Here is a 13,339-nt window from a genome sequence, read left to right as displayed (position 1 = left end):
ACCTAAATGGGACTTGGAAGGTGAATATCCAATATTGTTCCATTAAAAGGCACAGAAATTATGAGAATATGAATTTTTTAAAAGGATATATTAGATTTATGATTGGTCATTCTCTGGGCAATTCTTACAACACTAGACAATTCAACATGCAATGTTTGCTGAGGATAGTGGGATTTGTAGTGTAACTTATAAAGAGGGGAAAAGATTGGGAAAGGCTAGACTACATTACAAAAACATGTTTCATAAACATTCAGAACCATTCTGTTTCTTACAATATATAAACTGAAACTGTGTCAATTTCATCTCCTTAACAATACAGTAGGACCCCATATCTGTTGGGGATTGGCTCCAAGCCCCACTGCATATACTGAACAACTAAGATAAAAGTGAAGTCTTTATACAGTACATACATGTGTGTGTGGAATGGTAAAAGGCGGGGGGGGGGGAGCCAGAAAAATTACTTTAACATGCTTTACCAGAACTGGCCACTACAGGGCACCACAGTCCATGTTATGAGTTCCTCACTAATAAGTATTAATAGCACAATCTCTGGTTCCTTCTAGTAGCCAGTTATAGTAATACATGTTAAAACAGTGGGATTTTTTCCAGTATTATTAATATTTTCAGACTGCTGATAAGTGAAACCGTGGATACTTATCTTGTGGATACAGAGGTCTGACTGCAGTACTACATTTTTGGGAAAGTTATATACAAGGTCACCTACTGGAACATGATTATATAACCAACAGAGTTACTGAGATACAGATTAGTGCTACCATATTGATGAAAATTTCCATGTTTGGGGGTGGGGGGAAGAGATACACTTACTCCAAACAGTCCAAGGAGCACTGAATCTGTTGGAGTGCACCCAGAATAGAGTGTGCTACAGTGTTATTTTACCGTGTTCCCCTGAAAATAAAACAGGGTCCTATATTAATTTTTGCTCCAAAAAACGCATTAGGGCTTATTTTCAGGGGATCTTTTATTTTTTTAAATGCACAACAATCTACATTTATTCAAATACAGTCATGTCATAATCTTCTGGTTGCTGCACAATGCTGCACAATGGTGGAGGGCATGGTTTCACTTAACTAGGGCTTATTTTGGGGGTAGGCTTATATTACGAGCATCCTGAAAAATCATACTAGGGCTTATTTTCAGGTTAGGTCAACAATATTTCTGAACCACCTTTTGGGTTTCTATTCCATGAATTTAAACTGATAATCTTGAAAAGCAGAGTTGCAGACTAAGAACACTGAACAGTAGCATGCTATACTGTAACAGTATACTCCAGCACCTTGCAAATTCTCAGGTATAATCAATTTAAAGTAATGCAAACAAAGGTCCTGCCATTCTAAAGCTTTACATTTGCAAACATTCTTCCTGACAATAAAAATACAACAAACTGTCATTTCAAGTGATAATAATTCTTCTTCCATTTAACTTGCCTCCATGTAATTTCTATTTTACAGAACCAGATGTTTTAAACCTTTTCACTGTGTATACATTATTCCGGAGGGAAATGCATGGATTAACACAAACATCTGTCAAAATATGGGAGAAAACAGCAAATGTACTCCAAAAAGACCCAGCTTCTGATAGAAATCAAAGTACGAAGAGTAAAATCATTTATTTATTTATTTATTTCATTTCATTTCATTTCTATCCCACCTATCTGGTCTTATTCGACCACTCTAGGCGGCTTACAAACCGACAACAGTAAATTCTAAAAGCATCATATTTACTTATTGAGCACAGCATGCATAGCAGCTAAAAGACAATGAAAACAATTTAAAATAATAAACAGCAATATCATCATCACCATAATGTAAGCAGTTTAAAAGATCAGGTTCAAAAGGAATCAAGAATCCAGTATGATTGAGGTAGTAAGTTTAGAGAGCAATGGCATTACTTGTGCATCAACAGCAGGACTTTGCATTTTCACCCTAAACAGCTTGTCTACACCATATCTCAATCAGATTTTAAATATCTTTGAGCTTCAAATTAGCTTCAGCACAACACTGGTTGCCTGGATTTATACCATGGTAACTCCATCTTGAATCTGACATATGTCAAAAATCACTCAAGGTTGCTTCAAAAGACTAGCAAAGAGTTTTCCCCCTCATCTTCTAAGCCCTCCAAAGTTAAGGTTCTTATATTTAAAAAAGTTCTTTTATTGCTTTGGCATCACTTTCAGAGTGCTTAGGTCAAACTTTAATGGATGAGTTTCAATTGTTGAGACCCGAGGATGTGGACAGGGTGCTTGGATCTGTCCGTTCTACCACCACGCCGCTCGACCCTTGCCCATCTTGGCTAATTGGAAGATCTGCCAGGGGGGTTCGCACTTGGGTCCAGGAGGCCGTGAACGCCTCTCTGAGAGAGGGAGTGGTCCCTACCGCCTTGAAAGAGGCGGTAATTCGACCACTCCTTAAAAAGCCTAACCTGGACCCAAGGCTGGTGGTCAACTACCGACCAGTGGCGAACCTCCCTTATTTGGGCAAGGTGTTGGAGCGGGTTGTGGCCGGGCAACTCCAGGCGCTGCTGGATGAAACGGATTTTCTGGATCCATTTCAATCGGGTTTCAGGCCGGGTTTTGGTACAGAGACAGCCTTGGTCGCCCTGTATGATGACCTTTGCCGGGAGAGAGACAGGGGGAGTGTGACCCTGTTGATACTCCTGGACCTCTCAGCGGCTTTCGACACCATTGACCATGGTGTCCTCCTGGATAGGCTGGCTGGGTTAGGAGTTGGGGGCACTGTTTTACGGTGGTTCCGCTCCTTCCTAGCTGACCGTATCCAGAGGGTGGTGCTGGGGGACAGTTGCTCTGCCCCATGGCATTTATGTCATGGGGTTCCTCAGGGCTCGATACTGTCCCCCATGCTGTTTAACATCTACATGAAACCGCTGGGAGAGGTCATCAGGAGGTTTGGGCTGAGGAGTCAGCAATATGCTGACGACACTCAGCTCTACCTCTCGTTTTCCACCAATCCAGGTGAGGCGGTTTCTGTGCTGAACTCGTGTCTGGACCTGATAATGGACTGGATGAGGGTTAATAAATTGAAACTCAATCCAGACAAGACGGAAGTGCTGTTAGTGGGTGCTTCGCCGGACAGGTTGGAGGGCCACTTCCCTGTCCTGAATGGGGTTACACTCCCCCTAAGGGACAGGGTCCGCAGCTTGGGGGTGCTCCTGGACCCCAGTCTAACACTGGAAGCCCAGGTGGACTCGGTGGCCAGGGGCGCCTTCCTCCAGCTGCGGAAACTATACCAGCTACGGCCCTACCTGGACGAGCGGAGTCTCATGACAGTTACACATGCACTGGTAACATCTCGTATTGATTATTGCAATGCGCTCTACGTGGGGCTGCCTTTGAAGACGGTCCGGCGACTGCAACTGGTCCAGAATCGAGCTGCGCGGCTGGTGAGTGGTGGGGCCGCCAGAGAGCACATCAAGCCAATTCTGTATAATTTACACTGGTTACCAGTTGCTGTCCGGGCCCAATTCAAAGTGCTTGTTTTGACATATAAAGCCCTAAACGGCTTGGGCCCTGGATACTTGAAGGACCGCCTCCTTCCATATGAGCCTACCAGGCTGTTAAGATCTAGCCAGGGGGCCCTTTTGAAAGAGCCATCCCTCAAGGAGGTAAGAGGGATGGCTTGTAGACAAAGGGCCTTCTCGGCAGCTGCCCCCAGACTATGGAACGCCCTCCCAACTGAAATTCGTCTGGCGCCGACACTGATGATATTTCGGCGCCAGGTCAAAACCTTCCTGTTCCAGAAGGCTTTTAATTGAAATAACATTAACTGTGGGTCTTAATGATGGCAATTTTAATTGTATTTTTTAATTGTATTTTAATTGTATTTTAACTGTATTTTGATCATTTTATTTTATCGCATTGAATTTTAATTGTTGTAAGCCGCCCAGAGACCTTTGGGTAGAGTGGGCGGCATATAAATTAAATAAATAAAAATAAATTAAATAAATAAATAAATAAATCTGTTATCAAACACCAGTTTCCTAAATTCTCTAAGATTTATGAGTCTGAATTTGTGTTGGTGATGGCATCTCCCTTAATAGACTTAGGAGTGCCAGGCCTACACCACATCCCATTCACTCCCCCACTGGGTTAAAACATACTCTCACACATTACCAACTCCTGGATCTTCAAAGCAGCCACATAATTTTGCTGATTTATTTTTGTTTTAATATATTTGTTTACATAGCATTCAACCTATTAATATACAATATTTTCAACATCATTTAATCTTAGGACAACTAACCTTGTGATCAGAAATTCTAACACTTTTCAAAACAAATACACAGTCATGAAAGAACCTAAATACTTTGTTATCAGTGAGTTACTATTGAGAGACTTGGGTGCCCCTTTGCAACTCTAGGTTTTTATTTATAACATTTTTCTGTATCCATGAAACTAAATATGCTGATCCTACCTCTTTTGCATGTGCAGCATACTGTAGTCTTTCTTTCTTTCTTTCTTTCTTTCTTTATTTATTTATTTATTTATTTATTTATTTATTCCATTTACAGTGGACCCTCGACTTACAGACGGCTTGACTTACAGACGGCTCGACTTACAGACTTCTCTGGCTGCAAAATTTAGATTCGACTTGCAGCCAGTGAATCGACTTAGAGCAGAAAAAAACCAAAATGGAATAAAAATAGAATAAAAACCACTGGTTATGGGATTAATCGGTTTTCAGTGCATTGTAGGTCAATGGAGATTCGACTTACAAACTTTTCGACTTGCAGCCACCATTCCAATACGGATTAATTCCTTAAGTAGAGGGTCCACTGTATACCCCGCCTATCTGTTCGTCGCGAACACTCTAGGCGGCTTACAACATAACATATAAAACAAACATATATATAACATAATTGACATAATTAGAAAAAAAAAGAAAAATTTTCTCCAAGATGGCAAGAGAACAAGATAAATTATAACAGATAAAAAGAAAAAAAAATTAAGAAAAATAATTATGATCATGACCATGGGGAAGCTTAAATTGCTATTAGGGAAAAAAATTACTTTTTAAAGCTTCCTTGTTTTGTGCTTAAAGCAAGCTACAGGTATTTCTGTTCACAACTTTATACAAGTAATTCTTCATGAAAAAAAAGAGGTCATGACTGATACAGACACACATAAAAACAAATTGGGACATTAACAGATTTTTACCTCAGGCTAGTGATGACATTCCCAATCGCATCAAGAAGTCATACTGTCATTGTTTTCCCTATATTCGTTACCACTAATTTTATATGGCATGTTGCATTGACAAGTACTCTACATTTTGATATTAACATTCCATTCCTATGCATATCTGTTTATCCCAAGTTCAGTAGAACTTAATCTCAAGTAAGTATACATGGGACTGCAATCCAAATCAGTGGAACTTATTCTGGATGAACAATACTAGTATCACAGCTCTGGTTTTCCCCTTCTCAAATTGGAACCTAACAGATACATCGGAATACAGCTACCATAGCCATTCTGGCTGGAAATGATGGAAGTCACAAACTAACGTTTCGTTTAGTCGTTTAGTCGTGTCCGACTCTTCGTGACCCCATGGACCAGAGCACGCCAGGCCCTCCTGTCTTCTACTGCCTCCCGGAGTTGTGTCAAATTCATGTTGGTTGCTTCGCAGACACTGTCCACCCATCCCATCCTCGGTCGTCCCCTTCTCCTCTTGCCATCACACTTTCCCAACATCAGGGTCTTTTCCAGGGAGTCTTTTCTTCTCATTAGATGGCCAAAGTACTGGAGCCTCAGCTTCAGGATCTGCCCTTCCAGTGAGCACTTAGGGTTAATTTCCTTTAGAATTGATAGGTTTGTTCTCCTTGCAGTCCAGGGGATTCTCAAGAGTCTCCTCCAGCACCACAATTCAAAGGCATCAATTCTTCGGCGGTCTGCTTTCTTTATGGTCCAGCTCTCACTTCCATACATCACGACAGGAAAAACCATAGCTTTGGCTATTCGGACTTTTGTTGGCAAGGTGATGTCTCTGCTTTGCTTTTCTGCACAAACTAACACCACTAGGTAATATCAATTTGACCTCAGTTGGTTAAACCTACACATTAGGACCCCTGTAACCATGGAAGATCCATTCCAAGATCTACCTCGGATGCCTGAAACCACAGATGTGAGAGAACCCTATACGAACATAGAAAGGGAGTGGGACAAAGGCTACAGGAGGTTCCCCCCTGTATATGTTGTACACAGAGCTATAGCAAACTGTGGATAACTGAAATTGCAGATATTGATCCTGCAAATACGGGGCTCCTATTGCAGCATCACTAAAATTCATTCTAGATTCAAATAAAACAGTTTTCACCAGCCTCTACTACCTGGAGATATTCTGAATTAAAACTTGAATTCTTTATGTTGGAATACGAAACAACATTCTGGATGTCTGATCATAATCCAGCACACCAAACTGCTTTACAGGAACGCAGGTATAAACTCTTCAGCATTAATTCCTTACCTTTGGTGAAACCAAATGATGAAAATCAGAATCAAATAGTCTTATCTTCAGAATTTTCTCTTGCAATTTTGCTTCAGTACTCCTAAGTATTTCTTGCAAATATATCATATGATTACTGTCCCACATCCCACTGCATCCCTACTGATTCTGGTTGTAGTTGTTTTTTGGGGGGAGTAGTCCATGGATATATTAAATTTCAAAGATCTCAGGGACAATAATTCCTTAAGAATATTGCAGGAAAGTTTAGGTACACAGCATCATCAACAAGAATGTCCCAAAACAGAGATGGGAGAGAGTGAAAGGTGATTTTTTCTGAATATTCACAAAGAAAATGTACAATTACAAAACTGATTCTGACTCACGGTGGGGGACGTTGCATTACTTATACAACAGCATTTGCCTCAAAAACACTAAATATTAATCCCTGTAAGATTTGTATCTTAGGCTGTAATAAATAATACCAAAAGGTTATTTTCCAGATGAACATAAAATGAAGATCTGTTTGTCCTGGGTTTGTATGTATAAATTGTTAAAAAAATATGGCTCTGAGACTGATAAAAATAGATTAAACTAAATATCCATTTTCAGTTGAATAAATTACTCACAGCAAAATTCAGGACCTCAAGAACTTAAAGGGTTGAAGAATCTAATCAAATAAAGCCAGTGCTTCACACCTTACACACAGTTCTATAACAAATTCCTTTGGACATAAACACCAAGAAAATGAAAATCATTTTAAATGAAGAATTCAAAATTATTCACAATGGCTTTCCTTTTTGGCAGAATAGGGTGTTCATAATTTTCTGGCCCCAGCAGGTGCATAACCTTGACCACTCTCAACCTTACTGTTAATCCAGATTGGAAGGGGAATTACTCACTCTGGCTCTATAGTTGGCTCTTAACAAACATTTAAAGCTTAAGAGTTATCATCCACCGAATTACTCAGCTAATATGTAACCACAGGCAGATATGTAACCTCAAAGAAAACTCTGATTGTCAGAAAGATATACGGAAAGCAGCCAAAAGAGATAATGCTGTGTTTATTTAAATTATTGTCTCTAGTTGGTTAAACGTGCACTGTGGTCATTGCATTAAAACAGTCATAGAACTCATCAGAGGGGAGATAACTCATAATTTAGGAAGAGAAGCTCTATATAGGATAGTGGGTAGTATTAAGAACACTCTTCCTCATTAAGATTAAAATATGATGGTCTTCAAACCCCTTCTTGGTTTCTGGGAGTTGGATTTAATTAGCTTCAAGATATATATCCCGTTTACCCTTGGACTGGGCATTACTTCCACTCCAGTCATGAAACCAATCCTTTGAGAAGTCTGAGAGAACAAATTCCTACTCGTAAATTCAATTCTTTAAAAAAAGACACACCTCCAGTTTATGAATGTAACATACTACTCTTTTGTACCCACAACTCAGAAAGTCAGGAAATGGTTCAATATTACTGCACAAGATCATGCATCTGTTGCCAACAGAGAAAAGGATGCCCAGCTTTATATAGCAAAAGGCAGTCTGGATGATGACAACATCAACAGCAGGAGTCAAGACGGTCTACAGAAAACCCTCTTCTACTCTCTACAATCCAAAAAGTGACACCTTGCAAAGGAAAATCCCAGAAGCTGACTTGTTTTTTCATCACTTAACCACTCCTCATCCAAACACAAAACAACTGTCATGGCTGTTTTTCAGCAAGTACGAATGGTAGTGAGCATACAAATACAGTATAATGGAAACACAGAAGTAACCAAAATAGACTACCGTATTTTTTGCTCCATAAGACGCACACACACCCCCAAAAAGTGTGGGGGGGGAGTCTGTGCATCTTATGGAGCGAAGGTGGCGATTTCGCCCTCACTGGCCCCGTGGGGGAGAGCATCGCAAGGGTCCGAGTGAGCCTTCCAGGACCCTTGCAATGCTCCCCCCAGCCCCCTATGCGGCCAGCGCGGGCGAAATCGCCACCTTCTGGGACTCTTTTGAGGCTTGGGAAGCTTCAGAAGAGTCCAGAAGGTGGCGATTTCACCCCCTCTGACCCCAAGGGGGGACAGGGTGAGTCTCTAAAGGGTCCTGGAACACACCCTAGAACCCTTTGGAGGCTCACACTGCCCCCCCCATCGGATCAGAGGGGGCAAAATCGCCACTTTCTGGGACTCTTTTCAGGCTTGGGAAGCTTCAGAAGAGTCCCTGAAAGTGGTGATTTCGCTCCCTCTGACCCCACGGTAGGGTGGAGGGAGCCTCCCAAGGGTCAGAATCTGCCTTCCAGGACCCTTGGGAGGCTCCCTCCACCCCCCACAGGGCCAGCGGGGGCAAAATCGCCAGCTTCCAGGACCCTTTTGAGGCTTGGAAAGCTTCAGAAGAGTCCCTGAAGGTGGCAATTTTGCTCCCTCTGGCCCCCGGAGGGGTGGGGGGAGACTCCCAAGGGTCCGAGTCTGCCTTCCAGGACCCTTGGGAGGCTCCCCCCACCCCCCATGGGCCCAGAGGGTGCAAAATTGCCACCTTCTGGGACTCTTTTGAGGCTTGGGAAGCTTCAGAAGAGTCCCTGAAGGTGGTGATTTCGCCCCCCCTGGCCCCATGGGGGGGCAGGGTGAGCCTCCAAAGGGTCCTGGAACACACCCTAGGACCCTCTGGAGGCTCCCCCCCAGGACCAGAGGGGGCTAGGGTGTGTTCCATAAGATGGACCTCCCCATAAGGCTCACCAAATTTTTAGGAGAAGAAAACAGATTAATTTTTCCCTGTTTTCTTCTCCTAAAAATTTGGTGCGTCTTATGGAGCGAAATACACGGTATATTGCTATGAAAAAATGGGGCAGAGAAGTAGGAAAACAGGAAGACCTAACATGAGATAGGTTGACTCAACATATGAAACACAGTTGTTAATTTTGCAAGATCTGAGCAGAACGTATTGGAAAAGACACTATTGCTAGGAAAGGGGGGTTGTAGGAAGTGGGAATAACCTAACTTCAGATGCTGTTGGTCTGGTCTGCAAAATCTGAGCACAGTTGTTAATGATAGGATATTTTGAAAACATTAACTCATATAGTCACCACATATGAGAAGTGACTTAATGGCTGATAGCAGTGATGGCAAACCTATGGCACGCGTGCCAAAGGTGGCACGCGGAAACGTCTCCCTTGACAGGCAAGCAGAGCACTCCTCCCCGCTACCCAACCCCCAACCACCCCACAGCCGAACCTTAAACTGCACCATTGTCAGCCACTCCATCTTTAAGAGATTAGAGATAAACCTGCTTAATTGGTAACAGCTGCCCCCCCAGCAGTCAATCTGGGGCTTGTGAAGGACTGTTTCCGCTTGGAGGTGACTGCAAGCAGGAGGGAAACGCTCCACGTTGAGGAGGGAAGGAACATTCAACTTCATCAAGCGTGTTTAAATGTATGTACAAAATGGAGGGAGCGAGAGTGTGTTTGCGTCTCTGTGTGAGAGAGAGAGGGGGGAGGGAGGGAGACTGACTCAAAACTGTTAATCTCCACTGCATTTAGCTCTGCAGTTTCTGCTGAGAACAGCAGAAGTATGAAGTGCGTAGCAATCGTGTTTCTCTATTTATCATCTCCAAAGCAGGCAAAAGTATCACATTTTATTCCCAAAATCTGAATCCCAGTCTTTCTACTCCTGGTCCTACTATGACTGCAACACCAAACAAAAGACTGTGGGTTTCTTTATTGTATCAATGCATTTCATGTGCAGTCTTCCTCTTTTCCTACTGCTTTGCACTTTTTCTTGCATTCCTGCCTTTTCCAGTGAGCCTGTCTTCTTATGATGGTAGTACAGTACCCTTTGTTTGGTTATTTTAGCTTGTAGTGAAAGTCTACACTTAATTGGCTTTACTTATCTTTCTGACAAGTCATGCTATCTGTAAAACTCTTTTCCAAGACTACATTTCAAATAAGTGAAATGTGTGTGTACACTTTATGTAGTGTATAAAATGTGTATTAAAAAAGTCTGCACTCCTATATATAGCTGCTTTTCTGAGGGTGGTTTACTTTGGAGGAAACAAGTCCAGAATTTAAATGCACTTAATAAGCTTTATAAATGTTGTTGTTTAGTCGTTAAGTTGTGTCCGACCCTTCGTGACCCCATGGACGAAAGCACACCAGGCCCTCATGTCTTCCACTACGTTCCGGAGTTGGGTCAAATTCATGTCGGTTGCTTCGATGACACTGTCCCAACCATCTCCTCTGTCATCCCCTTCTCCTCTTGACTTCACACTTTCCCAACATCAGAGTCTTTTCCAGGGAGTCTTCTCTTCTCATGAGATGGCCAAAGTATTGGAGCCTCAGCTTCAGGATCTGTCCTTCCAGTGAGCACTCAGGGTTGATTTCCTTCAGAATGGATAGGTTTGTTCTCCCTGCAGTCCAGGGGGCTCTCAAGAGTCTCCTCCAGCACCACAATTCAAAAGCATCAATTCTTTGGCAGTCAGCCTTCTTTATGGTCCAGCTCTCACTTCCATATGGTTGTTGTGGGTTTTTCGGGCTTCTTGGCTGTGTTCTGAAGGTGGTTTTCCTAACGTTTCACCAGTCTCTGTGGCCGGCATCTTCAGAGGACAGCACATCGATACTGGAAAAACCCTAGCTTTGACTATGTGGACTTTTGTCGGCAAGGTGATGTCTCTGTTTTTAAAGATGCTGTCTAGGCTTCTCATCCCTTTCCTCCCAAGAGGCAGGCGTCTTTTAATTTCGTGACTGCTCTCACCATCTGCAGTGACCATGGAGCCCAAGAAAGTAAAATGTGTCACTGCTTCTGTATCTTCCCCTTCTATTTGCCAGGAGGTGATGGGACCAGTGGCCATGATATTAGGGTTTTTTTTTTAATGTAGAGCTTCAGACCATTTTAGGCACGCTCCTCTTTCACCCTCATTACGAGTTTCTTTAATTCTTCCTCACTTTCTGCCATCAAAGTGGTACCATCTGTATATCTGAGGCTGTTGATGTTTCTTCTGGCAATCTTAATTCCACTTTGGGATTCAACCAGTCCTACCTTTCACATAATGTATTCTGCATATAAGTTAAATAAGCAGGGAGACAATATACAGCCTTGTCATACTCCTTTCCCAATTTTAACCAATCAGTTGTTCCATATCCAGTTCTAACTGTTGCTTCCTGTTCTACATATAGATTTCTCAGGAGACAGATAAGGTGGTCAGGCATTCCCACATTTCTTTAAGAACTTGCCATAGTTTGTTGTGATCGCCACAGTAAAAGGCCTTTGCATAGTCAATGAAGCAGAAGTAGATGTTTTGCGGGAACTCTCTGGCTTTCTCCATAATCCAGCGCATGTTAGCAATTTGGTATTTAGTTCCTTCACCACTTTGAAATCCAACCTGTACTTCTGCGAATTCTCGGTCCACATACTGCTGAAGCCTACCTTGCAGGATTTTGAGCATAACCTCGCTACCGTCTGAAATGAGTGCAATTGTATGGTAGTTTGAGCATTCTTTGGCACTGCCCTTCTTTGGGATTGGGATACATACTGATCTTTTCCAATCCTCTGGCCATTGCTGTTTTCCAAACTTGCTGGCACATTGAGTGTAGCACCTTAACAGCATCATCTTTTAAGATTTTAAATAGTTCCACTGGGATGCCATCACCTCCACTGGCCTTGTTGTTAGACAAGCTTTCTAAGGCCCACTTGACTTCACTCTCCAGCATTTCTGGCTCAAGGTCAGCAACCACACTATCTGGGTTGTCCAGGACATCCAGATCTTTCTGGTATAATTCCTCTATGTATTCTTGCCACCTCTTCTTGATGTCTTCTGCTTCTGTGAGGTCCCTACCATTTTTGTCCTTTATCATGTCCATCTTTGCACAAAATGTTCCTTTAATATGTCCAACTTATTTGAACAGATCTCTGCTTTTTCCCTTCCTATTATTTTCCTCTATTTCTTTGCACTGTTAATTTAAGAAGGCCCTCTCGTCTCTCCTTGCTATTCTTTGGAAGTCAGCATTCACTTTTCTGTAACTTTCCCCAGCCCCCTTGCATCTTGTTTCCTTTCTCTTCTCTGCTATTTGTAAGGCCTCATTGGACAGCCACTTTGCTTTCTTGCATTTCCTTGGTTTTTAAACATTTTTATTAATTTTCCAATCTATCTGCATTGTTTGTGCTTGTCAAACATCGTGTTACATACTTGCTTGCAATTATTTGTTTTTTACATCTCAGTGTCTTCCCGATTATCCCCCCAAATTCCAAACATCTTTCAAACCATTCATATACAGATTTTAGTATATAATATAACTACTATCATAATATTACTCTCATATTATATAAAATTCTCAGGATCTTCTAATAACATTCTTATTAGAAGTGGTTCCAGATCCATGACCCAGCTTTATATCTAGTTTAGTTTGCCTAAAATAAAAAATCACCATATTACATCTTTACCCTGATTCGGGCTCTCTTATTTCAATTTAGTTCTCCTTTTAATATATAGAATATACCCTTTTACAGATCCAGATGATAAATATAAACATGTTTCCAATATTAAGGGGCCTTTCCTTGTTTTCCCTTTTTTCATCTTTCTAGGTAATTCCCCCTCTGATTCCTCTTTTTTCATTCCCTGCTATATCTCTAAACATTCTGTCATCTTTCATGTCCTCTGAAACCATTTTGTAGTTCTGATTTATGTCCACTGACTCCTTTTGTACTTGGTCTATCTTCAATGAGTCTTCCAGGCTTTTTTTTGGTTAATTTTGCTGTTTTTTTCCTTTTGTCTTCCCCTGGTACTCTCCTCTGGTCCAAGACTGATGTTTCTCTTAGGTTAACTTTCTCAAGCTGCTGCTTGGTTTGGCATACATCATCTGTGATACTCCCATTTCCTT

The 13,339-nt window shown here is 41.9% G+C and overlaps 1 protein-coding gene across 48 annotated transcripts in view; it reads right to left on the bottom strand.

The window, feature by feature from the left end:
• Positions 1 to 13,339, bottom strand: part of GPHN (gephyrin) — a 454,199-nt gene that overhangs the window by 318,147 nt on the left and 122,713 nt on the right. The window lies entirely within an intron of this gene.

The sequence above is a fragment of the Pogona vitticeps genome, chromosome 1 (assembly GCF_051106095.1).
Source record: "Pogona vitticeps strain Pit_001003342236 chromosome 1, PviZW2.1, whole genome shotgun sequence".
NCBI lineage: Eukaryota > Metazoa > Chordata > Lepidosauria > Squamata > Agamidae > Pogona > Pogona vitticeps.
The sequence above is the reverse complement of the archived record's forward strand: the minus strand, read 5'-3'. Positions and strand labels throughout refer to the sequence as shown.